Source organism: Thamnophis elegans, chromosome 2, assembly GCF_009769535.1.
Source record: "Thamnophis elegans isolate rThaEle1 chromosome 2, rThaEle1.pri, whole genome shotgun sequence".
NCBI lineage: Eukaryota > Metazoa > Chordata > Lepidosauria > Squamata > Colubridae > Thamnophis > Thamnophis elegans.
In genome coordinates this window covers 63149316-63174018 of record NC_045542.1, presented here as the reverse complement: position 1 = coordinate 63174018, position 24703 = coordinate 63149316, and the positions used below count along the sequence as shown (strand labels likewise).

Genomic DNA, 24703 nt, shown 5'->3' with positions numbered 1-24703 from the left:
CCGGTGGGATTTGAACCGCTGACCTGCTGATCTAGCAGTAGCCTGCAGTGCTGCATTTAACCACTGCGCCACCTTGGCTCTCTTGGCAAGACCTAAGTTCAGGACAGGTTGTATTTCGGGGAAACCATGGTAGTGAACAATTCTCTATATCTGTTAAGAATACATATTCCCCACATAAATGGCATTTTAAATGACTACCCTCTTTCAAACAATCATTCAGTATGTTATAGTATCTACACTGATATGCTAGCTAGTCCAATAATTAAAGCTTAACAAATATAAAGCAAGTATGAAGTCATTCATTCCACCAGAGGGCCATAAGCAGCCTGCTTCACTTATTCAGTAGCTAATTCACATTACAACCATTAGAGAATGGGTTGGCTACAGAAAGATCAGCTAAAACAGACTAGGAGCCATGGAAGGGAAGGAACATGTTTGAAGTGCCCCCCCAACTAAAAACAGTACTTCAAACAATAATGAGAAACATGAGAGAGTTACTCTATGACACTAATCTGGAACCAAGGTAAAATCTTCAAGACCTAAGGCTCTCTACAGCATCATTCTATTCTCATGTATTACATACATGTAGTTGTCTAGCATATGTTTGTTATTTGTAACAGTTATTAGGACTTCCCTTTCTCTTTATCTCCAGTGTTATTCTAAGGCAAGGCAGCTGATTCCCAGAACGCTAGATCAGCAGTAAGCCGCATTGTTGAGAAATATGTACAGGCCCAGCATTAAGGTCTGGAAGAGCATAGGTAGCTGGTTTCAATTTTTTTCCATTAAATTACCTAATCTGATTTATGTACGTTGCTCCTATGGAATCTGCATTTAATTAGACAACGTTCCCCTAATCAAAGAAAGATCATGTATCAAGGTGCATTTTTCATTTCACATTCCCGAAGCAACTGGAATGCAAAAAATGCAACGCTAACAATATTGAGAGGCCCTTCCTACCCACTGCAATAACACGCAGTATCCCACATATCCCCAGATATCCTATAGGGAAGGAGAGAGAACAAGGCGATGACAACCGGTTGAAAGGCGAACGCTTATCTCACGGTTTAAGGGGAGCTGGCCCGTAGATCCGGCGCGATCGCCAAGTTGGGAATCAGTTTTAACCCAAGTGAGGGGGGGGGGGAAGGCAAGGGATGCATCACAGTGAATCGGGAGGCAACTTCCAATGCTCCAATAGTAAGAGAGGAACCGTAATAGAAAAAACGCCAACATCTTCCTACGGCAGAGAGACGATCGCCAGGAGGAGGATGGGACCTAGCAGGCGGAGGAGATTCCTGGCGATCCCGCACAAAAGGATCTCGGAATCGGAGAGCGGCAGTCTCCACCGCACACTGCCGCGGGCTGATCGGTTACACCCCCGTCCCCAGGCGAGTCAAAAGGGCGCCTTTGCTTCGTTCGCTCGCTCGCACACCCACCCACCCCCATTTTATCCGACCACCTCTCCCCTTAAACAAAGAGACACGTGCGCTTTCCGCTGTTAACCCGGCCACAGGACCCTCAACCGCCACCCTCCCATGGGGTGGGTGTAAGACCACGTTTAGGAGGCACGTATTCCCCGCAGCAGCAACGCCAGTCGACCCCTCTCGCCCAGGCAAAGGAGCGGCTCCTCCTTTCACGCCTTTCGCACGGCTCTCTAAGAAAACACAACCGGGGGGAGGAGACGGCCGAGGGTCCAAGTGGGTGGGGGAGACTCCAGGCCGACTCGAGGCCCTGCGACCTTCCTTCCCCTGGCCGCCCACCCTCCTTCCTCCCCAGACAAGGCGGGAAATAGTAGGCAGGCAGGCGGGTGGGTGGGTAGATGGGTGGGGGGCTGGAGGGGTTGCAGAGGCAGAGCCTCCGCCTTCTCCCCACGTCTCACCTGAATCCAGCCAGCGCTGGATAAACCGCCTCGATAAACCGCCCGGCTGCTGCTGCCGCTGCTGCTGCTGCTCGCGCCGAGCCGCTTTCCCCAGCACGCGCTCGAACTGAGTCCGCACTAGCCGCCCCGCCCCCGCTCGCGGCTCCTTTAGCGCCACACCGAGCACACCCCGCTGGTCCCGCCTTCCCCTCCCCAAGTCCCTGTCAGGCTTCCACTGGTCGTTCCGCGACCCATCGGAGTCCATTCTCGCCACCTATTGGCCGTCTCCCGCTCCGCCCCGAGCCAGCCTCATAGCAACCTTCTCAAGCTTCGCCGCCGAAAACGCCCCCCTTGCCTCCCCCACGCCGTCTCGCCTGGGATTGCCATTGGCTGTGGCTGTGCCTGCCTGTCTAGCGAGGGCTCTCATTTCAATGGCGCTTTCGTGGCGTCCGTAGAGTGAGGCGGGAGAGAGGGGATGTGTTAAGGTGCACGGCTGCGGTCCTTCTGCTCCCCTTCCCCCCCCCCGAACTTTCCTGGACGGGGGGGGGGGTGGAAGGTAGCACGGCGAGAGGGTCAATGGTAGCGCGTGAATTCCAGGGGAACATTCGAGGGGGTTATAAAAACAGCGGCGGGATACATCGAAATGCGTTGGGGGGTCTCTGGGGGTAGCCTGCAATACCCCGCCCCTTTACACGGCGGGTAACTGAACTGCTGCAGTCGTAGCGCGCTCCTCTTCTCTGTTGCGTGGTAACCTAATTGGGACGTTTACTGCTATTTAGTTTGATGTGGGAGATGTATTGCTCACCAAAGAAGATGCATTTACCGCTGGGGCAGAATAAAGCTTGCTTAAGTTGAGTAGGCTGAGTGCTGCATCCTTCTGCTATCCATGCAGGCCGTCTCTAGCCCTTTGGTCTATCTAGGTGCTTTCTTCATAGAGTGCATGTACTCTTAGAAATCTATTCCATTGCTACTAGAAATACTTTTAATATAATACTTCACTGCCTTCTATATGTGGCACAGATGACCTCCTCTCACCTTACAACACATTTGCTTTTGGATAGGTCATCATGAGTCCTGATACTGGATAGAAGAATTTTAAGTTAGGGAGTTCCATCCATGCTGTTGTCTCCAATGTATCTTTGGTTATTCTGTAAGATATTCTATAAATTGAACAATTTTATTAGAGCTACACTAATAAAACACTCATTGTCATGACCTTTAGCTGGGCAAAACACTGTATTATAGGGCAACAATTTTGAACCAAGGTACCTCATACCGTGTTTCCCCGAAAATATGACCTGTCCTGAAAATAAGGCCAAGTGCTTATTTCGGGGGTCAAGAGAAAATAAGACAGGGTCTTATTTTGGGGAAAACATAGTAGTTGCAGAACGTGTCTAAAATCTGTGACCTGAAACCACAGGTACTATTGTGGTTGGGCGGCGGCTGTTGTCACTGTCATACAAACATTCTGTAACAATTTCCCAGGCACTCTTGCAATTCCTTGCTCCCTCCCACTCAACAGCAGATACTTACCCTGTTGGGAAGGAAAGAGATCCCCATATACCCTTTCCTGGCTCTTGCTACTACCCATGCCCTTTGATCTGCACCTCTGACCTACACGACCCCAACCATCACCACCCACATCTAATCATCAACACAGGCTCTCTTCAACTCCACACACCTTTCCAAAGCAATGTGGCACCTCTTGAATCTGCCCAAGCACTTTTCATGCACCATTCGTGACTTGTGAATCTTTTGACTTGCATTTATCTTGACTTGCAGTCCTCATGCAGCCTTCTTGATCCACATATCTCTTAAATACCTTTATGACCCCCACATACTGTCCTTTATCCCTACACCCTCTCTTGTCACCATTCTTTCCTACCTACTCATACACCCTCCCCAATCCATATGGCATCTCTGCACACACACACCTTTCCCAACACACATAGCACCTATTATGGACCTCCACATAATATTCCTGACCTATAACACGCAGATCTCTTCAAATCTTTCCCCTACTCAGCAGCTGCCTCTTACTTGCCTATTAGTTCTGGCCCTCAATTTTCTGCTAGCTTCTCTGTAGTGCCTTCTCCCTTCCTGCTTCCCAACAAGCAAGTTAAATAGGAGACTAGATGGGAATTGGAGAGCTGGAGGGAGGGAATAGAAAGGGTGGAAAAGGTGGAGAGAGAGGGAGGAAAGGAAGGAAGGAAAATGCTCCAATTCAGCGTCAAGAAAAATAAAAATAAAAATCTAAATGCCAGTAATATACATAATAGAATCTGTCATGAGAAAAGATATATATATGTAAAGTACTAAGCACACAATCCTTGGAATCTTCACCAGATGCCCTCAACCTGCTTTCTAAATATCTCATTTTCGCATTTGCTTTTGCAAAACATGTTTGTGGATTTGCCGAAGAGCCATTCCCTCTGTAGGGGTAAATAATGTGAAGAGAAAGAATAAAAAGGCCAACTTCTCATTACTATGTAGAAAATTAGGATTATTCAAGTTACTGTAAAAACAAACGTTTGCAGTTTTAGAGCTACCTATAATGTATGGTAGCATCCCTCTCCAACAGAAAATACTTATGCTAATCATAGTATATATATACTACCTTTTCTCAAGCTATCAAATGTGACTTGTAATTTAAATACTAAAACATCTTATTTCTTCATGCTGTATCTGCATTAACAAACGCAGCAGTTGGTTTGGCAAACAAAAAAATACTTTATGTGAGTTTTAAACATTGTGTTGAAATCTTAGTCCCTAGAGAACTGATTGGGAGGAATCAGCCAAGCCATGTTGAACAAAACAAACATAGTCAGATCACGAAAAGCCTATCTAATCGGAGAACTGGTAATGTGAAGTAGCCAAAGCATTGGTCTAAAACATTTATAGGTGATGAAAGCATCACTGTAAAGTTGCAAACTACAGCTAAGATTTTGGTTGCTGGGAAGCTGTAGGAAAGTTCAGAAGAATTGCTAGTTGGAGAGAGAGGGGTGAGAGAGCAGAATGATATTAATACTGTCAGACGTACCACCTTAGATTTACACATATTCAGGTGAAGGAACAGAAACAAGATGTACTGAGAATTATATGTCCAAATAATCAAGAATGCATACTTTTAAAACAACCAGAAAGGGTCCCAAACAATGCTAACCTTGTTACAAGGACTAGTAATTTCTCCTACTGGAATCAAAGTTAGAGCCAAGAAGTTTAGCCATACTCACTGGCTGCAGTGAATCAGTAGGAAAGAGCAACAAAACAACTACAGCTTCTAATCAGATACACATCAGAGTTACTCTGCTAGGAACCTGACTGCTAATCAGAAAATTCCTGCTTTTAATGAAGTTTTAATTAATTAGAGGTAATGAATTGATAGCCCCCTACATGCCACAATTCCCAGCATGGTCAGAGGTGAGGAATATTTGGATTCATACTGTAGTTGCCACAGTGGTCTTAAGGATAAAATAAAGTAGGACTAAATGTACATTTTAAAATTTAAGCCAGATTGTTGTTGTGTATGGCATATTACATTAACTTCATGTATCATTCTAATATCCCCAATAAACCAAACTATAGCTTCCAATGCTGTCTAAATTGATCAATGCACACCCCTTTCTACAAACATGGTCATAATGCTGGTTACAGTATAGTCTGTTGCAAGAATACACTATGAGCATTATGTTTCATAATTATGTTAATATACCTCGAGGTTTCTTTGCATATCTATAAATCTCAGCATGATTTTTGACTGAAATTATTATTGTTGATAGAGCCGTGGAAAATAATCAAGGTGATGAAAAAAGAACAAGTTATATTTAAAATTGTTTGAAAAGGAAAAGAAAACAGACGAGGCAAGAGCTTGGCTTTCATTTTTTGAAGGAGTTTTCTCTCTTTTTCAGTTGGAAAAGAAGCCAACTGAATTAAAGAGATCAATCAGGATTAAACAGAAAGGCAAGAATGAATTATTATTTCCTTGAGAAATGGGTTTGGGTTATATTTATATAGCCATCACCATGGATTTAATTTTAGGCAGGATATTTTCTCAGATGACTCCTTTTGATTGGATCCACAATTTGTGATAAGCTATGATTTCTTTAACTTAATTCTGAAAAATAGTGAGATTTTCCTTTAAGTTTTGGTGTATAAAAGTGGTGATGTAAAATATTACTTATGGACTGAGTTTTCATTTTTCCATTTTCCTCCAGAAAGTATTTATTTAAAATGTAATTGTCTAAACTCTATTGAAGGAAATATTATTACTAAATTTTGGAAAGGATTCTGAAACTTGTTTTTATATAAACCATGGTTTATAAATTTCAGCAGTTGAGGCCACTAAACATGCTTGGTTAAGCCCAAAGAGCTCATATACTGGTTCACTTGGATATGCAAATGGAATTTTCTCTGTTGGATGCCAAGTTAACCTTAAACACCAAGTTATTTTGGTGCTTGGAGGAAAGAATGTTTGCTTGTCCTCTGCAAACAACATGTTTTGGGCTAGCCATCTCTGAAACTATTTATGAGGAAATTAACCAAATAACTTTTCCAGTTTACTAGTGGATGCACATTTCCTCCTTATCACCTTTAGTGTCAAAACATCCTGGAATATATTGGAGATAAAAGACTAAGAAAAGCATGAGGTCATCAAGTTTTATTAACTGTCTTATGTTGAACTATAATAATACTGTTTTTCAAAATTTGCTTATGGAGCAGCCAAAACCCAGCCATAACACTGCAGATGTATTCCCATCTGCTTCTACTGTGCTTTGTCCATATGTTTTTTTTTACAAATGCTTAATCAAATACAAATGGCACAAATAATGGTATCAAGATCTCCCAGAAAGGAATAAAACATTATGGAAGGAAGAGCCATGTTGTGCTTAGTGTCAAAAATCACTTGTATTTGCTGAGACCTGACATTGCCCGAAATCTTTTAAGGTATGTGAGTTCACCATTTTTTCAGTCGATGGTGCTCTTTAATTCCTCCTCCTCCTCCTCCTCCTCCTCCTCCTCCTCCTCCTCTTCATCATCATCATCATATCATCATCATCATCATCATCATCATCATCTTATTTCACCCAAAATCTGTCACTTTCAAGTCTGTTTTGAAGTGTTCCTGGAAGGTTGAAATTCGTTCATATTACTTTGTTCTTCTTTGAATCCTGATGCCAAGTTGTTAATTCCATTAATATATGATGGCACACATTACATTTGTTGGCAAAAAATATCCATCTGGTTCAGTTCTAAGTGGCAAGAAAAATACTGGAACATGGAGGCTGATTGGAAAGTTGGTTTATTGATGGACAAAACAACATGGTTTTGAAGTCCTGGAGAGCTGACCACATGAAGTGGAGAGTGAGGGTTATTTATACCCACTCTTGGGCCTTGCCCCTGAGCTTCCTGTTCCCATGGCAAGGACATGCATTCAATTGGTTGCTGTCAGACTTCCATGGGGCTATGCAGGGATCATGGCTAACTTTGTAGGTTGCCCCAAGTTTGATTGGAGCCTGGGTGATGTAATGTCCTTAAGAGGTTTTGCAATGCAGTGAGCCCTGTTGCTAGATGGGTTAATACTATTATGTCCTGTAGGGTCATGTCTTAATCCCATCACACTGGAGCTGAAGGTCTAATTATCTTGTAGATAGGCTGACCTAGTCCTGTTCAATGGGCACCAAATATCTGCTTGTGGCAGGGAGTTACTCTTTGTCTTTAAAAACATGTTTCTCCTTTTCTCATCCAGGGAAATATAATATTCTGCCTTTTTAATATTTCCTAGAATATTTCATTCTTCTAGGAGAGGGATGGGTGTTAACTTACTACACATTGTGTACAAATGGATATCATCTGCCAGCAATCACCCTCTGGGTTCTACATAGGACAAATGGAATGAACTCTGCACAGAAGAATTAATGAACATAAATTTGTAGAGACCCTATACAATTTGAGACAAGTGGCTGTCAAGTCTCTTCTTAAGAACCTCCACTGATGAAGTTCTGAAGACAAGCTTTTCCACTGGTTAATTGTTCTCACTGTTAGGAAGTTTCTCCTTAATTCCAGATTGCTTCTCTCCTTGATTAGTTTCCATCCATTGTTTCTAGTATTGTCTTCTGGGGCTTTGGAAAATAGGTTTACCCCCTCTTCTTTATGGCAGCCCCTCAGATACTGTAAATCTGCTATCATGTCGCCCCTAGTCCTTCTTTTCTCTAAACCAGCCATAACCTGTTCCTGCAACTGTTCTTTATATGTTTTAGTATCCAGGTCATCCTAGTTGCTATTCTCTGCACTTTTTCCAAAGTCTCAACATCTTTTTTGTAATGTGTAATACTGGATGCAGTATTCCAGGTGTGGTCTTACTATGCTTGTATAAAGTGGTACTAATACTTTACATGATTTTGATTCTATGCCTCTGTTAATACAACTAAGGATTGTATTAGCTTTTTTTGGCAGCTGTCACATACTGCTGGCTTATATTTAAGTGATTGCCCACTAGGACTCCAAGGTCCCTTTCACAGTTGTTGTTTTTAAGCCACATTTTGCCTAATCTGTCGAACTATCTTCTATCCTTCCACCCACCGTACTTTGTCCCAATATAAATCTTAAATTGATTTAGCCATTCCATCCATCTGATAAAACAAGCTGCAACTCCCAAAAACATATGCCTTTTAATAAACTCTGTTAACCAGAAAAGATGCTAGCATACTGCTAGTTGGTGTTTTTTGTTTTTTGTTTTTGCCTGAGAGGACACAGTAATAATCTAGGAAGTGCTGAAAGATTAGTATTATGTTTCTCATGCTGGCTGGGTAATTCTTGGACTTGAAGTCCATACATCTTAAGTTCTAAGTTTTAAAAACAGTGGTTTAGTGGTACCAAGTGACCAAAAGCAAATTCAATGGGGCAAAAAGGAACAGATGTCTTCAAAAATGGCAACTGGACTTTCTTGGTTTTTTTCCTTGAAAATGTTTCAGTTCTCATCCAAGAAGCTTCTTCAGAACTAAAGAAGCTTCTTGGATGAGAAGCAAAAGATTTTCAAGGGGAAAAAAAACCTAAGGAAGTCCAGTTGCCTTTGGAAAATCACCTTTGAGGAAAAGGAGCAGATGGAGTTTCCTGTTTATGCTGGTTAAGATCACGGCCCTCTTGAGATATTATTCAGAAATGTGCCATACCACCTTTCTTTCTATTCTAAAGTATAATGCCATTTAAAGATTTAGTAGCCTAGGACTTTCTGAATTCTTTTTTTTTTAAAGAAATTATTATTGAAGTCCAAGATACATGGATTTCTTAATGACAATGATCACAAAGGAGACTATTATAATAATAAAAATATATAATAACTAAATATCAATGAAAACTTGAAATATCTAATTGGTTTTAAAAAAGGACAAATAGAGGTAAAAGCCATTGTCCAAAAATAGCATCAAAATGATATCTTACAATACAATACAATAGAAGAGTTGGAAGGGACCTTGGAGGTCTCTAGTCCAACCACCTGCCTAGGCAGGAAACCCTATACCGTTTCAGACAAATGGCTATCCAACATCTTCTTAAAGACTTCCAGTGTTGGAGCGTTCACAACTTCTGGAGGCAAGCTGTTCCACTGATTAATTGTTCTAACTGTCAGGAAATTTCTTCTCAGTTCTAAGTTGCTTCTCTCCTTGATTAGATTTCACCCATTGCTTCTTGTTCTACCCTCAGATGCCTTGGAGAATAGTTTGTCTCCCTCTTCTTTGTGGCAATCCCTGAGATATTGGAACACTGCTATCATGTCTCCCCTAGTCCCTCTTTTCATTAAACTAGACATACCAAGTTCCTACAACCATTCTTCATATGTTTTAGTCTCCAGTCCCGTAATCATCTTTGTTGCTCTTCGCTTCACTCTTTCTAGAGTCTCCACATCTTTTCTACATCGTGGCGACCAAAACTGAATGCAGTATTCCAAGTGTGGTCATACCAAGGCATTATAAAGTGGTATTAACACTTCACGTGATCTTGATTCTATCCCTCTGTTTATCTAGCCTAGAACTGTGTTGGCTTTTTTGGCAGCTGCTGCACACTGCTGGCTCATATTTAAATGGTTGTCCACTAGGACTCCAAGATCCCTTTCACAGTTACTACTGTTGAGCAAGGTACCACCTATACTCTACCTGTGAATTTTGTTTTTGTTGCCTAAATGTAGAACCTTACTCTTTTCACCATTGAATTACATTTTATAGATAGTGCCCAATGTTCAAGTTTGTCAAGATCCTTCTGTATCTTAAGCCTGTCTTTTGGAGTGTTGGCTACTCCTGCCAGCTTGGTGTCATCTGCAAATTTGATGAGTACCCCATTTATTCCCTCATCCAAATCATTGATGAAGATGTTGAAGAGTACTGGGCCTAAAACAGAGCCTTGGGGTACTCCACTGCATACTTCCCTTCATGTAGATGCAGTTCCATTGAGGACTACACGTTGAGTGTGGTTGGTCAGCCAGTTACGAATCCATCTGGTGGTGATGTTGTCCAACCCACATTCTTCTACTTTATCTAGTAGTAGGTTATGGTCTACCTTATCAAATGCCTTACTGAAGTCCAAGTAAACTACATCAATGGCATTCCTCTGGTCCACTAATTTTGTCACTTTGTCAAAGAATGCAAAAAGATTAGTCTGGCATGATCTGTTTTTGACAAACCCATGTTGGCTTTTGGCTATTACTTTGTTTACTTCTAGGTGTTCGCTAATTCGTTGCTTGATTATCTTTCCTGGTATTGAGGTCAGGCTGATATGTCTATAGTTTCTTGCATCTATTTTTTCCCCTTTTTTGAAGATGGGAACTACATCAGCTCTTTTCCAGTCCTCTGGCAGTTCCCCGGTGCTCCAGGATCTCTGAAAGATATAGTTCAATGGTTCGGAGATCTCATCTGCCAGTTCCTTCAAAACCCTGGGGTATAATTGTCCAGTCCTGGTGATTTGAACTCCTCTAGGGTAGACAGGTGCTCACTTACCATTTTCTTCCTTATTTCAATTTGTGTTCCTAATCTGATTTTTGTAGTGCTGTTTTTGATAGGCTGGACTGTTTTATCCCTTTGTGTAAAGACAGATGCAAAAAAATGAGTTAAGTAGTTCTGCTTTCTCCCTGTTGCTTGTCACCTTCTTGCCACTTTCTCCCAACAATGGACCAATTGTTTCCTTAATCTTTTTCTTGTTTTTAACATGTTGGAAAGAAGCTTTTTTGTTATTTTTTACTTTTGTGGCAAGTCTTTCTTCATTTCTGAGCCTTAGCTTTCTTTACTTCATCTTTACAGGCTCGGACTATTTACTGATATTCTGCCTTAGTTATGTCCCCCTCTTTCCACTTTTATACTTAACTTTTTTGACATTCAATTTGTCAGAGAGTTCTTTATACAGCCATGCTGGTTTCTTTTGGGAGCTGTTATTTTTCTTCTTCATTAGTATCTTTGATGTCTTCCTACTCTAATTTCCCTGAAAAATAAATAATAGACCAATATGTGAACAAGAAGTCCATTCCCTTCCCTATCTCCTCTTTTACAACTGTTGCTAAAATATCTACATCCAAAGAATAATTCTGCCTACTAAGAAAGACAAGCTTTATAAACTGAGGGTTCTTGCTGACTTATATATTCTGGCTTGTTTACAGTGGGCTTCCATGGTCAACAGTGATGAGCTTTCAGACTAAATAATCAGACACAGTTTTTTGCTGTCCTGACGTTTCACCAGGAGCTTTGGCTGCCATCTTCAGAGGCAGACCGCAATTCTTATATTCTTATATATAATTTCTTATATTAATTTGTTTTGTGAAGAAACTACTCTTCCAGCGAGCAAGTCCTGCTGTTTTTCTTTCTTAATATGAAAAGTAGCTCATGACATAAATGTTTCCCCTAACATCATATGCAAAGCCATGCAGAGTCATTCTCTTCAGACCTTGTCAAACAAGCTAAAATAACCCAGTGGAATAACTCTGGAACTCAACAGGCATGGACTGTCAATAATGCATTGTAGTTGAGGCTTCTCGGAGGTTACAAATAGACTGAGGGAGTCAGGATGCTTAGTAGTAGCCCTACACCTTGTCCACTACATGAGTCTATACGAGTCATCTCATATGTCTGTTCAAGAGCAGTTCTCTCTTCCTGGGATACTGAATCATGAATGTTAATTCGAGACTATGCATGAAGTATTGGAATGTTTCTTTGATAGTGATTCTATTTTTAATCATTAAACACTTCATGGTCGTGCTCATTCTAGGGAAAGTCTGAATGGCCATTTTTGGCTTCTGAAGTACACCAGTTACAGAAAGGTGATAGAGAAGCTAGACACTGATGTTTGTGGTATTTGTAAAAGCACATATATACACACGTATGTACATACAGTGGGTGAGAAAGAGGATGGCTGAGTTCCTGTTGATTTATGACTTTTTAAGAAAGCTTTTTTTTTCTTTTTTATTGCGTTATTACAAATCTTGATACATTATGCTATTTCAATATAGTTACTTATTTGGTGTAATTAAATTCTTCATATTGTGTTATTTAGATACATCAAAGTATTGTAAATAAAGAAGAACAAAAGTATATATTCTATCAATATTAATTACAATTTGTTAGCATTATAATTGTTTTAATACAAATTTAAATATAACACTGGAAAGACATAGATAACCTGCTGGTGCATACATTGGGATATTTGTTATATAATAAAGGTTTCAGTCCTAAGCTAAATTACTTGATATTAAAATCTCCATTGTATTGTTTCTTGGTATATTTGTCGGCATGTATAAATCTATATGTATTGTTTGCCCAACATCAAACAATGTGATCACTTATCATACTATGGGAACAAGAATGTATGTGTTCATAGCCTGTGTTAAATCATAATATAACTTGGTTTGTTTAGTTTGATATGTTTTGGAAATTTAGGCTGCATGTGTCTGTATGGAATGAAAAGGAGAAGCAGAATTTAAAATCATAGGTTTGGAAAGAATGAAATGCATCAAAAATTTCCCACCTCTCTAAATAAAAGGTTCCCAAGATAAACTAAAAACTATTAACTCTCTGGTGGATGAATGTCTGGCATCACAGGTTATATTAAAGTAAATTACTCTTGCATATCATTAATTTAATTCCATAATTACACCTGATGAGTTTAGCTTTAGGCTATGTATCAAGATACACATTTTTGAGGGGTAACCTCCTAAGTCTTATAGGACAATATATCTGTCTGAAAAGATTGCTTTAGCTGCTGAAAGTTTGTACAGTACTACAGCTCCAGCAGGCGTGAACGCTGTGATTCTCATTTAACCCAGAACTTGCACAATAGCGGCTGGGCAAAAGTGAGGTCAGGTCAGCAAAAATAGCTCACGGTGCAAGTGGAGAATGAGTCAGGATAGAAGCAGCAGGGGCCAGAGCTAGGAATTTCATTGGAGTTATTTTGTCCGTGGCAAAAGCAGTTGCCCAATGTTGGAGATCAGCTGCCCAGAGTTGAAGATAAATGCCCAGTTGGAGCCAATTCCTACTGATACATTCATAACTAATGAAATATGCTACTAGCATGCCTGTACAACTTTTTCTGAAACTGTCCTTTTTCTCATGCTGTCACAGGCAAGATAAATGGCCACCAGCTCCTTGTCCATAGAAGTCCCCCTCCTTCCCTCCCTCTCTGAAACACTGGGTTGCACAGTTCAATAATGTGGACTGATTAGATAAGGAGTTCCCAGATAGCTCTGACAAAGATAAGCCACCCAATTTTAAATTTAATATAGGTTACATAATTGATTAATGGATAGTCACTTGCCCCCAATGCCTTATTAAAGGGTCAGTATAGATCATTTGTTCTGAAATAGTGGTATTGCTGCTAGGTTAACCTTGCTTAGATTTACAATATTAGGTGGCTGATACACTTCTGCTGTGTCTGAGCTGCTCTCTCTCCTGATATCTCTCCTCAATATATAGATTGATCAATATTATTTTATAAAGTCAGGTTTAATGAAAAATTAAGCTGAATGGTTTTCTATAAGTAGTATGTTTTATTCTCTTTTTGACTTGGTGTTTTTTCTTATTTTAATTTTTATAACATGACCAAACTGAATGCAGTATTGCAAGTGTGGTCTTACTATGGCTTTGTAAAGTGGTACTAGTATTTCACATGATCTTGATTCTGTTTCTTTGTTAATGCATACTAGGATTGCATTAGCTTTTTTTGGCTGCTGTGGCACGCTGCTGGCTCATATTTAAATGATTGTCCACTAGAACTCCAAAATCCCTCCCACAGTTACTGCTATTGAGCCAGGTTTCACCTAATCTATACCTGTACTTTTAGTTTTTCTTTCCTATGTGTAAGACCTTACTTTTCTCTACATTGAATTTCATTTTGTTGGATACTTATATTGGTTTCTAAGGTATTTGTCAACATTTTTAATCATTTAATACATTTTAGGTCAAATTAGTCAATTTCTGTGATCACAACATGGGTGATAATGGTGGTCTATACTTATAGATTGATCTGATTTTGGGGGACAGTATTGTAAGTCATCTTCATTAAATAAAGTCTTTATGCAATTAATTGACTGTTATATTACTGTAATGGCAGGGATTTTTCCCTCTCTTTCCAAGCATTCCTGATTTCTTTTTTTTAATATTTTTTTTATTTTTAATTTAGAACAAACACAACATCTTTCTTTACATGCTGTAGAAAGTATATCAGTTGGTTACAAAAAGACTTTCGCGCATCTCTTCCACAGTCAACAAACATAATTCATATTAACTCAAGTATTTTAACTCAAATATTTATACATGTCACCATCATCATATCTCCATTTTCATTTGACTATAATTGTTTAAACGTCCTTCATCATAAAATATACCAAGATTTAATACATAACCACATACTGGCCTTTCATTTACTATTTCTAAAATCCTCCACTAGCACTAAATCCTTATGTCCTATTCTAGCTAAACATCCATAATATTTAATAACAAAATTTTTGAATCTTCATTTCCAAATCACTTTTTAGAATTTACATCCAGTTTCCTTATGTTACACCCATATCTATATATATGTTGTTATTCTTATCCCTCCTTTATTTAACTATATCCGGTATCATAACATTTCCCCCTATTAATCAAAATTTTAACTGTATCTAACTTAGTCCTTTTTTTATTAACTTATATATATAATCCAAAGGGATTTCTAATCTTCCTTACATGGGTACCATTCAATATTCATACCCAATTATACTCATCATAACACTACACATTGTATACATTAGCAACATTAGCAATTATTTATTTAAACTATATCTATTGTCAATAAATTTCACTAAGTTTAACTAGTTTTAAATTGTATTCTTCCATCTATCAACCTGTATCTTTCCAATAGCAAAACAGTCTCATATCTTCTGCCATTTATGGTGCCAGTCCTTTAATCATCTCCTTGATCAACTTCATATGGACTCCTCTTAGCAACTCCTTGCTTATAAGATCTCTCATGTAACCTTGATGCCCTTCTTCTTTTTCCTTAGTCAGCTTATCTTTGATTGTCAGTAGTGTTATCAATGCTATTGCTGATAAAATTTCTCTCTTTAAATCCATAGATTCTTTGGTTTTTTCTTCTTCTGTATCATCTGGGATGAATTTCCCCTCTATTTAATTCCTCTTTCAGTATTCCACTCTTTCCATTTTCAGAGACAAACCAATCACCGTAAATATCAGCAAATTTAATCTCTTTATATTCATTTTCCACTTTGATTTTTTGGGTTTTAACCACCACATTTTCCATTTGATAAACATCCTCAACATCGTCATCATATTTTGCTGTTAGATGCTCTAAATCTTCCAGCTGAAGATCCAAATGGATCTCGATAGACTAGTTCACTGGGTCCTACCCAACAAAATGAAATTTAACATAGATAAAAGCAAGGTTTTACACTTAGGCAAGAAAAATCAAAAGCACAGGTGCAGTAGGGGAAACCTGGCTCAACACTATTAACTGCGAAAGGGATCTTGGAGTCCTAATAGACAACCATCTAAATATGAGCCAACAGTGTGCATCAGCAGCCAAAAAAGCCAATGCAATGCTAGGTTACATTAAAAAGAGGGATAGAATCAAGATCCCATGAAGTATTAGTACTGTTCTACAAAGCCTTAGTGAGATTACACTTTGAATATCACATCCAGTTTTGGTCACCCCAATACAAAAAAGATGTTGAGACTTTGGAAAGAGTCCAGAGAAGAGGAACTTAGAAATCGAAAGAGTTCAAAAATAATTATCAGCCTAGAAGCTAAAACAAACAAAGAATGAAGGGAAGGACTGGGTGTACCTAGTCTAGTGAAAAGATGGGCCAGAAATGATAGCAGTCTTACAATACTTAAGAGCTGCTACAAGGAAGAGGGGACCAACTTATTTACCAAAGCACCTATAGGCAGGACAAGAAACAATGAATGGAAATGAACCAAGGACAAAAACAACCTAGAACTAAGGAGAAAATTCTTAACAGTGAGAACAATTAACCAGTTGAACAAATTGTCTTCAAAAGTTGTGGATGCCACACAGAGGTGGGTTTCTGCCGGTTTGGCCCAAATAGGGCGAACTGGTAATGGTGCGGCGGAAGGCTCCAGACACTTCTGCGCATGTGCAGAAGTGGCACGCGCGCACTAGCAAACCAGTAGTAAAAAATGAAAACCCATCACTGGTACCCCATCCCTGGAGGCTTTTAAGAAGAGACTGGATAGCCATTTATCAGAAATAGTATTGAATAGGTCCCCTACAAGAAGAGGGAGGTTGGAGTAGATGACCTCCAAAGTCCCTTCCAACTCTGTTACTGTTACTGATTTTCCTCAAAACTATCTATAAGAGGTTTCATGTATTCCTTAAATGGGTAACTAGTCATTTCCTTTGTCCACCAGTTCTTCCATACCAAATTCAGTGGTTGCAGCGGATGGTCCATCATAACTACAAACCGAAGTTAAGCATCTCAGAATAATGCCATAGTAATATTTTTCTTGTTTGTTTTCATTTAAATAATTATTTTGAAGTTGGAAATTGGCATGCACTGGCCTCTTCATTTTCCCCCCCGAGAATGGCCATGTTACTGAACTCAAGCATTCTACCGGAACATATCTTTAAACTCCTAAATAGCATGAGAGCCAAATTTACGAAGAAATATTTTCCTCTGTATTAATCTGTCTGTGCATTAAAATAGGCTAGGAAAGCCCTATACTTAGTTCCATTGTCATGGGTTCTGCATTCATGGAGGACAGGGCCTTTTCTGGGAAGCCTGCTATACAGAGCTACAATTGGCATCTGTTGTTTTTTGCTCAGACCTGTTAAATTCTTTATAGCTGGATGACAAATCTTTGGGTTTTGTCTCTGGATTACAATATATTGCATAATATATTATTTGTTAGACTTCTATGACCACATTATGAAGACACTTAAGATGGCACTGTTTGTTTTAAATGTTATTTTAATATTAATTACTAGATGTTTATGTTTTATCTCCCTGAAATCCACTTTGGATAAAGGCACAGCATAGCGGTAAGTAAAGTTAATAACAGATCCTTTTTTATTTTCCTTTTCTTCTCAGCCATTGCTAGAAGGATTAGTGCATAGGTAAATTAGGTGTTCTTTTTAGTCATTTGCCTGGTCCTTTAAGAAAAGAAAGGAATGCAGCTAAGCATAACAAGTCCATCCCAAGATAAAAATTCAGCTAAAAGTTGGGACGTAGGATCTTCCCAAGCTATACAGTGGGAGTCTTTTATAAATTCAGTGTAATTACAGAATTTTAATTATTTAAGCTGATGTTTTGAGACACTTTCAAGGCCATTCATATAAGGCAAAAATGAACATTCAGAATATTTAACTGGACTGTTTGAAATGTGAGATTTCCTTTAATTCAGTTTAATTATTGACTGAAAAAAATCTATTAATTTTTAGCTAACCAGTATTTGGCTCTCAGCTGCTCATTGGCTACAGCATAGTTTAGATCAGTAATAGAAACTGAGAAACAGAATCAAACTTTATTTTACCAGATAAGAACAGTTACATTGCAGAATTCAACCTCAAACATTTAAGCCTGCGCATTTTTCTTTCAGACTGAACTATTAAAGACCTGGCCATAAAGCAAAAATTCTTAATTTAGGTCAAGACCTCTTATTAAATGAGCTAAGAGCAAAGAAAGTGATTTGTACATCAAAATAGGTAATGAGTTTGAACAGTTTTGCCACAAAGGAGAAATATAAACTAAGTGACTTTATCATGTTACCTTATGGTCTTATTTTTTAAAAATTCTTTGTGATTGGAAATACAAACACAAATACTGGAGCTAAGTTGAATTACTGGCATGATTAGTTAATGAATCTCCCAAAATGGTTGAATTAGCATTATTCGTAGGGATACATCTATGGAAAATATGATAATTGGTTCCAGTTCAATGTAAAAAGGAAATGAAAAATTTTAAACATACATTTTTATATAGATATAAATGAAATATTACACTGAAAGATGAAAGGAATATACTTACAATTTAAATGCATGGTTAACTAAGTCAGAGAGTAGTTATAGAAAAGAAAAGAAAAAAGAAAAGAAAAGAAAAAAAACCCAGGCATTGCAATATCTTGTCCTATTTTAAGGTTGCCGTGACCCTGTTTATATTGTTCAGTCACATCTAATTTTTGCTCTAATGTAATATTGAGCCTCCTCTTTTTTAAACTTAGACAATTTTCCTCTGAAGATCCTCTGAATCTTCGTTTTCATCATTTTGCCCACACTCAAATTGCACCCATATTTCCTTTTCTCCATTTTGTACATATTTAACAGAGTCTAAAACTGCAACTGCATACATGGTAGCCTCAATTCTACACAAGCTAGCCCTTCATTAACTGAATTTGGGGTTGCATTAAATGTGACCTGGTATCAGTTTCAAATTCACGCTAACTTAAATATTGCATTGAAATGTGTACTAATCATGATCCACCTGTGACAAAGTTTTGTTTTATTTATTTATTTTTTATTTCATTCAGCTTTTGACACCATGTGACAACTTTGGGTGATCAACATCACCCAGATGAAAAGAGGTAAACAATAAATCTACAAGGAACATGTAACAATAGTATAACAAGATGGAAGAAGCACTCATCAAGAGAACATGTCATATACACACACGAGGCTCAAAGCGCTTTAGCCCAAGGCTTGAGAGAAGAATCAAGTCTTTAAGGTCCTCTGGAACATCATCAGGGCAAGAACCACCTGGGTCTCAGGAGGAACCTTATATGGATGGCAGGTTCTGCAACAGCGAAGGCACATTTCCAGGATCCTGATAGATGCCACTGCTTGATCAAAGGAAAGCAGAGCACACCAACCCTGCTAGATTGAATCATCCAGGCTGATACCATAGGAAATAGCCCCTCAAATAACCAGCACCTATGCTATGTAGGGCTTTATAGACGAGAATCAGGAGGGTTAGTAAAAAGGTAAAGAGAGATGAGATGGGTTTTTAGTAATCAGATTTCCAATATATCAGGTTTCTACTTTCCACGAAGAATTGGAAAAGAGTCTAGAGGCTTGCTGAGTCAAGGGCCAGATCTCCCATTTCTGTCCCAGCCCTGCTTCACCAGGCAGAGCCCAGTCATCTCATTGATCAGCTATCTTAGTGTTCGGTTATGACAGATGGCTAAATCCATAGCTCCAGCCATCTGTCAAATCATGCCTGCTCCCCCATCCCCATCCCATGTTAAGAAGCGACTGGTGTTCATTGAGAGGGGCGGGGAGCCAGGGGGAATCAACTAATCCTTTTCTATGGCTTGGCTTGCACACAGCGGATAAGGAAATGAAGAGAAGTGGTGCAAAACCTTGAACTCATGTCCCCTGTTCAAAAAGCAGGTAGTAGCCATGCAAGAGGGCTTTTGCAGAACATTTTGTGCACCAGTTACACTCCTTTCTGGATTGGAGAGCATTGTTCATGGTGGGTCACATCTTAATCACCTTCTGAATCAAATGGTGCAAGGTGCTCCACATAGGGTTGTTGTTCTTGAAGACCATCCAGAAGCTGCAACTGGTCCAAAATTGACACTATAAGCAGTTATTAGCCCCATGTTATATCTTTGCTCTGTGAGCTGCAGTGGCTTCAAGTGTGCATCTGGGTGGATTTCAGATTGCTGGATGTATCTTTAAATCCCTTCCTTTCATGGACCAGGTTGCAAGACTGCCTCTTTTTAGTTGTTTCTACTCTTTCCGCCATTCTTGACAGGAGGCTTGCTCCACCTAATGGGACAGAGGGAGCAGGTGTTTTTTGTCACAATATCTGGGATATCATAAGTCTCAAGATCAGATTGGCCCTGACCTTGCTGGCTTTTTATAAAACACTGAAGACATGGATGTGCTCCAGATTATGAAGTTTGGGGGTTAGTTGGCCTGTGCCCAGGTGACATTTTGCTGACTGCTTTGGGTTTTATTCTTGGTGTAGATCAGTGGTGGGTTGCTCTTACTTTCATTACCGGTACGCTGCTCGTGGTCTGTTCGTGCACACACCGGACATGTGGTGTGCACACGCCGGATGTGTGCTGTGCATGCATGCGCACTCCACTGCCCCTGCAACACCCAGCTCCTCATTGGAGCTCACGCAGGTGCCACATGCTGTGCGCATGTGCTCAATTGGCATGATTGCTTTGAAAACGGATATGGAACGTGGGCGGGTGGGCAGGTTAAACGAGCCACCGTACTGGTACGGTACCACTGCTCCCAACTACTACCAATACGGCCATACCGGGTTGTACCGGCTGGAACCCACCACTGGTGTAGATTCATTATGTTTCATGGATATTTTAAAATTGTTTTAAGGTATTTTGAGCTGCCTAGAATCACATCTCTGAGATGGGCAGCTATGTAAAGCAAATAAACAAATAAATGTTGAAATTTTTGTTATCAGACTATAACATAGCCATTGTGGATAGGTAATGGGCTCAGTAAATATTAAGCTAAAGTAGCTTTCTATCCGAATGGATGCTTGGAAGAGCTCAATGAGATGCATCCAACCATGGCTTTTTACATGATATTCTCAAAGTTGTTAATGCTTCTTTATCATCCAATTATTTACTACATTAATGGGGTGGTTTTTAATTAATTGAAAAAGATAGCATGATGAAGACAATTGCCTTGTGGTGAGATGGCAGCATATATACATATACTGTATGTATTTGTGCGTGTGTGTGTGCGTGTGTGTGTGTGTGTGCCATCAGCAGCAAGGAAACAGTTCTGCAAGGAATCTTGTTCTACCTTAGCATAACATTTATCATTATAGCTGAGTACCAAAAAACAGAACTATTGATCTTTGTTAGAAGAAATGAGTGGCATTTCTTTTTAATATCCTCAGGTGCCTCAAGAATGTTATTTTCCCAGTTTTATGAAATTTAATTTAAATTCTCTGTAAGAGTCCTGAAAAGCCACCTTTAACTGAACGTAAATGAGCTCTGCAATGAATTACTACTGAAAACTATAGCTAACCATTTTCTGGTAACATTAGAGCTTGGCTGTAGTCCAGATTCTGACTCCTAGACAGGGACAGCTAAGTCTGAGAGGAGTTGAAGATACAACAGGAGATGTCTGAGACTGAAACAAGTTTGGGGAAATACCGCAGCAGCAACATCTGTGCCCAGGAGTCAGGTTATCCTCCCCCAGGAAAGATCCATGTGAACAATGCTGCCCCCCCCCATGTGGCAAGATAACAAAAACAAACAAACAAACAAAAACGAGGAAGATCCAACATTGTGGCAAAGCCTGAAGGGGCATCAAGTAGTAACCATCCATAGTCCATAACCATCTTTGTCTCTGAGTCAAGCGTCCTCATATAAGAGTTTGTTTTTCAGCCTTTTTTTCTTTTTTTGTGTAAATTTCTTCTCTCTCTATAGTACAGAAGCAGAAAAATGGTTGTAAATAGATGAATCCGACTTTACCCAGTGATGGGCAAACTGCCACACACTGAGCTCCTTTTCTACAATCCTTCCCTCCCTTCCCTCCCAACCATGTTGCATTGACAAAATCAGTCAGCAAAAATGCAAAAAAATAATTTAGTGATTGTTATTTTCTCGGGGGGGGGGGGGATTTTCTATGTGGGGAAAAAAGGTGAATTAAACCTGCACAGAATGAGACTACATTTCATGTAGTGGTTAAAGCACCAGGATAGAAAAGCATGAAACTGCCTTAAGCACAAAGACAGCTGGATGACTTTGGGCCAGTCACTCTCTCTCAGCCCTAGGAAGAAGGCAAGGCAAACCACTTGTTGGCAAGAAAACTGAATAGACTTGTCCAGGCAGTCGCCTGGAGTTAAGACTGAAACCAAGACACATACTGATGTCTAAAAATGCTGAAGACATCTATTTTGCTTTAAAATAAATCCAGTCCAATCAGCCAAGTGTGAATGCCCCAGAGATATCAGCATCTCAACACTATTTGTCTTGTGCTGGAGAGGGAGAGGGAGGGAGGGAGGGAGAGAGAGAGAGAGAAATGTTTGCAGAGCCCTTTCCTGCTTTTGAAATTAGGGAGTAATTCAGTCTTTGGCTATTTATGTTGGATATTAAACTTGGGAAGTTCTATTCGAAATCAACTGCTGGCAGTTCCTCAGAACAAGTTATGTGATTTCAGAAAAGGACTGAATAACTGTAGCTCTATGTGAAACAAGAACTAATAACACGAACTAATAGACTAAACCAGCTGGTTCGGGAATTCTGGAAGCTGAAGATCTTAAAAATCTTAAAATTGCTAAGTTTGAATAACCGTGGACTAGATAATTCCATTCATATTACTGGCTAGTTTAGTTCTCTGCATGCCAAGGAAAGAACGAGGTTAAAGCCACTCTTTCTTATGGTGCTCAGTTCCTCTCTGCACGGAAGGAATTTTTAATGTAAAGAAACACAATGTGTGCAGAGTTCTTTATGGCTGTGCAGCGGTGTTCACAGAGCATGATCAAAAAGGTCAGAATGGCAGCTGTAGAGATACCGTCGAAGTTCTACCTGTTTTTTATATGCATCGCGCATAGAATTGGAGTCTTGATTGTACCATCACAACTGCCATCTTGATTTTTTTTTTTTTTTTTACTACTGTATACTCTGCTGACACACCTGTGGCCATGTGTCCCATTCTACCACGCAGATTGAAATGTGAACTCATTGGTACAAAAACAGGGGCATAAAAGTACATTTTAGCCTTGAACTTTAGCAAACTGCACAATTTTGTCCACGTGCAATTACTCCGAATTCCAGCCTGATTAACGGCTGATCTCCTTTGCCTTGGGAACAGCCAGCTGCTTAACCTTCAGAGGTCAGTTATAGTAAAGCTGCAAAGTGCTGTCCTAAGAAGAGTTTCAGGGAGGGGTACAATATTGAAGGAGTTAACTCTTGAGGAAGCACCCAAAAGCTGATTTGTCAGTAAGAATGAATTGAGGATTTCCCATTTATTACAGGAAAACATTACAGAGCCAGGTACAGCCCCAGACCAGTGTAGAGCAGGCGGCACTAAGTCTGGGGCAACAGAGGATTCTACCAAGTTCTTTGCTATATTGAAAAGCCTTCACCTACAGATAGGATCCCCATCAGTTTTCCAAGATTGAGGTCTTATTTGAGAAAGCAAAGCAGATGATTTTAACTGTCCTAAGTCACTCTCCTTGTTCAACAGGAGCTTCCAGTTTGCCTAGTTTCTGTTGTTAGAGGAATCTCATGCAGTTTATTTACATAACATCAGAGATGGACTTAAAAAGAACAAAGAAAACAGCCCTGGGATTTTTATGCTCTGCCAACTTGGTTTAAATTTACAAAGATGGACTGCATATTCAGGATGCCTCAGTAGTTTAGGAATATCTGATCTAAGCCATCTCCTCATCATACATGCCCTCTTCCTTAAGAAACCAAGAATTGCCACTTTGAATCCCTCTAATATCTACCAGATATTAAGGGGTCAGTTGTTATTAATCATTGGCCTAATCTACCTTCTGCTAACCTGAACTGAAGAATTTCTGCTGCTAAACATCATAGCGTAAGAATGTTCTCCCAAGGAAAACTTGACCGGTGCCTATGTTGCGTTCCTTTTGGTGCCAGGCTGGGAATATTTTTGTTCTCCCACACCTTTTTAATACTTGCTATTTTAATAAAATGAATAATAGTTTTAAGAACTATTTTTGAAAGAAAAGTTTTGCTGCTTTTAGTCTAATGGCATTCTTTTTTTTAAATTCGTTTTTTACAATGCCTAAGGGTTTTATGTGGGGATCTAATTAGTAATAAAAATAGTAATACTAGATATCATACTAGACAATTTGTCATCAGGATAATTTTAACATGAATAGAACAATAATTGGATTGTGTTAGTACTCATACATTTGAAATTTCCTAGTTTTAAGAGTCTTTTAAAAATGCAGTTGGTTGGAGAGTTTAAATTTGAACAGCTGCCTAATAGTATTATTTTTCCAGTGTAAGCATTATTGCCTTGTTTTCCAATGCAACATTGGGAAATAGTAGCCAGAGATATAAGTCTTATCTGTCTAGGCTGCTTCATATCATGTATGTTTATGTACATGTCAATATGAAACATCTGAGCTGCAAAAAGACATGGCAGCAAAAGATACAGAAAAATCTAGCTGTTTGCAATCATCCAGTAGTTGTCTAGATTTCTGCATATCTAGATGCATTTCATATATGATTGCCTTACCCTGTATGATCATGTATGTTAAAGGAATGAGGAAAGGAGTGAGTGGCATGGGAAATCTTGTGCTTGCAGATTCAAGACAATCACCTCCCTGGCCTTCGCTATATTTATGACACGCTTCAAGGAGTCACATATTATACCCAAAACTGAAAATATATTTGCTCTATACAT

At 39.4% G+C, this 24703-nt stretch overlaps 1 protein-coding gene across 1 annotated transcript in view; it reads right to left on the bottom strand.

Moving 5' to 3' along the window:
• The window catches only part of MYH10 (myosin heavy chain 10), an 83834-nt gene extending 81811 nt beyond the window's left edge, over window positions 1–2023 (bottom strand). The window contains 1 exon segment of the mRNA XM_032210022.1: window positions 1877–2023. The gene's annotated coding sequence lies outside the window, so the exon portion shown is untranslated.
• Window positions 2024–24703: the final 22680 nt, after the last annotated feature.